Source organism: Littorina saxatilis, linkage group LG1 (genome assembly GCF_037325665.1).
Source record: "Littorina saxatilis isolate snail1 linkage group LG1, US_GU_Lsax_2.0, whole genome shotgun sequence".
Lineage (NCBI taxonomy): Eukaryota > Metazoa > Mollusca > Gastropoda > Littorinimorpha > Littorinidae > Littorina > Littorina saxatilis.
In genome coordinates this window covers 98655564-98660120 of record NC_090245.1, presented here as the reverse complement: position 1 = coordinate 98660120, position 4557 = coordinate 98655564, and the positions used below count along the sequence as shown (strand labels likewise).

The 4557-nt window shown below is 36.7% G+C and overlaps 2 non-coding genes across 2 annotated transcripts; both read right to left on the bottom strand.

Moving 5' to 3' along the window:
* Positions 1-627: 627 nt before the first annotated feature.
* Positions 628-699, bottom strand: Trnae-cuc (transfer RNA glutamic acid (anticodon CUC)). Its single transcript has one exon. It is a non-coding gene; the product is annotated as a tRNA-Glu (tRNA).
* A 1758-nt stretch (positions 700-2457) lies between these two features.
* Trnae-cuc (transfer RNA glutamic acid (anticodon CUC)) lies at positions 2458-2529 on the bottom strand. Its single transcript has one exon. It is a non-coding gene; the product is annotated as a tRNA-Glu (tRNA).
* Between the last annotated feature and the right edge of the window lie 2028 nt (positions 2530-4557).

Genomic DNA, 4557 nt, shown 5'->3' with positions numbered 1-4557 from the left:
TTTATCACCTTGAAAAAAAACAAGGTCACGGGGTAAAAAAGAATAAAATATTAAAAAAAAAAAAAACCACGAAATATCTGTGATTAAACACGACAAACAGAAAAGAAAAGAAATGTAATATGTATGTTTTCCTCACATACAATAGAATGAATATAGTGGCGGTCGGTATAGAGGAAATTGTTTACTGTTTTTTTTATAGTTTTTGTTTTGTTTTGTTTTGTTAGTTCGTATGTTTGCTTGATAGTTTGTGAGTTTCTCTGTTTGTTTGTTTGTTTGTTCATTTGTCTTTTGTCAGTTTACTATTTTTGTTTTGTGTCCAGTTAATAAGTAGGTGAATGAATCACTTCTTTTTTTCTCTGGAAATCTTCTCTTGGATGTGATAAAGATAACATAAACAGACATACATAACAAATTATTCATAATACACCTCATCCACACCAATACATCCATTAACTCTCCTGCACTTGGTCGCTCATAACGTTTGCATCACTCGTTGAACTCGGTTAAATTTAGCTCAAACATAATTCTAAATGAAAAATTCCGATCAAAAAAAAAGAAGAAACAAATAAGAAAGGAAGAAGGCCAACTTATTGTGAAAGAAAAACTTGACACGGGGGAAAAATATATTTCCCAAGCGGGGAATCGAACCCCGGCCGTCGCGGTGAGAGCGCGAAATCCTAACCACTAGACCACTTGGGAAGCTGTTTGAATAATGTAAGTAAAGGCATATGTATGGATGGAACCAGCAGAACATTTTGTTACAATCAGGGAGCTGGGCAAAGGGGGTTAACTCTGACTAGATTCCCAGTACAGAATACAGACAGGAAGAAACAAACAGAAGTGAATAAACACGACAAACAGAAAAGAAAAGAAATAAAATATGTATGCCTGTTTTCCTTACATACAATGCAATGAATATAGTGTTGGTAGGTATAGAGAAAATTGTTAACGCGTCGGACTGCGTTTGTGTTTATATTTAGTCAAGTTTTGACTAAATATTTTAACATCGAGGGGGAATCGAAACGAGGGTCGTGGTGTATGTGCGTGTGTGTGTGTGTGTTTGTCTGTGTGTGTGTGTGTGTGTGTGTGTGTGTGTGTGTGTGTGTGTGTGTGTGTGTGTGTGTGTGTAGAGCGATTCAGACTAAACTACTGGACCGATCTTTATGAAATTTGACATGAGAGTTATTGGGTATGAAATCCCCGAACGTTTTTTCATTTTTTTGATAAATGTCTTTGATGACGTCATATCCGGCTTTTCGTGAAAGTTGAGGCGGCACTGTCACGCCCTCATTTTTCAACCAAATTGGTTGAAATTTTGGTCAAGTAATCTTCGACGAAGCCCGGACTTCGGTATTGCATTTCAGCTTGGTGGCTTAAAAATTAATTAATGACTTTGGTCATTAAAAATCTGAAAATTGTAAAAAAAATATTTTTTTCATAAAACGATCCAAATTTACGTTCATCTTATTCTCCATCATTTTCTGATTCCAAAACATATACATATGTTATATTTGGATTAAAAACAAGCTCTGAAAATTAAAAATATAAAAATTATGATCAAAATTAAATTTTCAAAATCAATTTAAAAACACTTTTTTATCTTATTCCTTGTCGGTTCCTGATTCCAAAAACATATAGATATGATATGTTTGGATTAAAAACACGCTCAGAAAGTTAAAACGAAGAGAGGTACAGAAAAGCGTGCTATCCTTCTCAGCGCAACTACTACCCCGCTCTTCTTGTCAATTTCACTGCCTTTGGCTTTGCCATGAGCGGTGGACTGACGATGCTACGAGTATACGGTCTTGCTGCGTTGCATTGCGTTCAGTTTCATTCTGTGAGTTCGACAGCTACTTGACTAAATGTTGTATTTTCGCCTTACGCGACTTGTTTGTTTTGTTGACGGTTGTTCTTGTTTTTGTTTGTTTGTTTGTTTGTTTGTATGTTTGTTTGTATGTTTGCTTGTTTTTGTATGTTTGTTTGTTTGTTTGTATGTTTGCTTGTTTTTGTTTGTTTGTTAGTTTGTTTGTTTGTTTGTTTTGTTTGTTTGATTGTTTGTTTGTGTGTTTGGTTGTTCGTTCATTCTTGTGTTTGTTTTGTGCCACAAGACAGTGTTAGTGTTTGTTTGTTGTTTGTTTACGATTAGTGTTTTGTTTTAGAGCTATGAGTCAGGGGTGCGTTAGTAGGTGAATGAATCACTCAAACTTCACAGGAAATCGTTGCTTGGATAAAATAAAGATAACACAAACAGACAAAACATTATACTCAGAATTACACTTCATCAATACCAATACACACAAAACTCTCCTGCACTTGGTCGCTTATAGTTTGCATCACTCGCTGAACTCGTTTAGATTAAGCCCAACAATAATTCCAAATGAAAATTTCAGAAATTACGACCGCAGAAAAACCAGAGCGTCCACTTATTGTGAAAACATAACACGGCGGGGAAATAATTTCCCACACGGGGAATCGAACCCCTGCCGTCGCGGTGAGAGCGCGAAATCCTAACCACTAGACCACTTGGGAAGCTGGTCAGTTAATGTAAGTAAAGGTGTATAGAGTGATGGAACCAGCAGAACATCTGGTTACAATCAGGGAGGAGGGCGAAGGGGACCAACTTTGACTAGATTCCGAGTCTATATGAAAAGATTAAAAAAATTATATTATATAAAGGTTAAATTTAAGTGAACAATAGTTCCAAATAAATATTCCAAAATTTCGACTGCAAGAAAACAACAACCAAACTCAGAACGCCCTATTTTTGTGAAAACAATACACGGAGAGGGGGAGGGGGGGGGGGGGGGTTACCAAGCGTGGAATCGATCCCCGGAACTAAAATCCTAACGGCAGGTTTCATGGTATTAGGCCATTTTGATAGTCTCAGATTTGCTTAGTCTTTTAAATCCATATCTGTGAGAATCTGCTGTATTTGTTGTATTAACATGCAAACTAGTTGTTGTTTAAATACTTTTTTGAAAATAAAAGTTGAAATTTTTGATAATGTGTTTATTTATGCGCGTGTGAATGGTGGCGATCGTCAAAATACGGACGGATGAATTTACTTTTGCCACAGCATCACTAAACAAAGAACTAAATTCCAACACATACATGCACAAGTATCAATGCTGTGGTGGTTGAGAGTGCCAGAACACATTGAAATGATTGTTTTTCAACAACAATCGATATCCATAACACAAATTCTAACTTATACTAGCTCCGCAAAAAAATGTATGGGGATTCGGATCTGTCCGTCCGCATAGCGATATCAAGAGCATCGAAACTAATTGTGATTTCACAGGACAAAAACACAAGTTTACCTAATTTTGTATACTGTAAATATAAGTTTGTGCACCCTTGAAGTGAGTTATAATGTTGCCGAGGTCAATTTGCCCTTGATCGACGCACGGTGACCCGAGTTTCAAAGTTGCGATCCAGTCCGTCTAAACAATGTAACGATCGCCACTTTTTTCTTTTCATTCAAAAACTAACCGTTTGGGGAGGAAGTGACCTCACGTTGTTTTACGTTGACGCTCGCGCTCGACAGAAAAAGACCGCAACAGTTTTTCAGTTAAAAAAATCGCAAAGTAATTACATTTTCTGAGGTTTTCTAGTGTCCGTCTAGTAACAATCGCCACTCTAGCGATCGCCACTGAGTGTTGAAGTCACATTTAACTCCATTTTCGACTGTTTTAAGAAACTATTTTGACGCTCAATCGTCACGTTTCAGTGTCGAAACACGTACTGTGCATTTGCAATCAGCCGGTGTGTCCAAACTGAAATGCGAGTGATGCCTCGATTTGTGGCGATCGCTCACGTGGTTGACGGACAGAAATACCTTCTTAGGGGGTAGGGGAACAGTTACTCCTCCATATAATAATGGTGTTTACAAATGATTGCAAACTTGTCTCTTTATAAACTGTTCAGACATGTCTTCTCTTCAATAATTTTCAGTTTTGCTCGGTTTGTTAACCAGGAGCACCCTGCAGATAATTTTTCATCTGTGACAATGCTCGAAATGTTGACGTAATTCCAATGCCCATATCCTTCTCTTGTTACCTCATCTAGCCAAAACCATTGAAGATAGAAAGACATTTATTGAACAAACTAGATGTACAACACCAGTCTTAACACGTTTTGTTCTTACATGTATATGAAAATATTGATGGCCATGGAATGGTTTGAAAAAAAACACGGTTTTTTCCTTCAAAACGGTCTAGGTCTGCCGGAAGTCGTATTTTTTCAAACCATTCATTTGAAGATCAATATTTTGATATACATACAAGAACAAAACTTGTTAAGAATGATGTGTTGCATATTTTTTGTTCAATAAATGTCTTTCTATCTTCAACGGTTTTGGCTATATGAGCTATATGCATGCATAGGATGACGGTATTGCTTTTTAGCGTTTTCAGGGTATGCCGCTTTGCGCCTGGTTTTTAGATATAAATAAGGACCAGGACTATAAAAAAAATTACTGTTTTTAGTTGTAACAAACTCACTTTGTTGGAAAAACATGTCCTTTGAATTGTGTGCCAACATTTATTTTGTAGAATT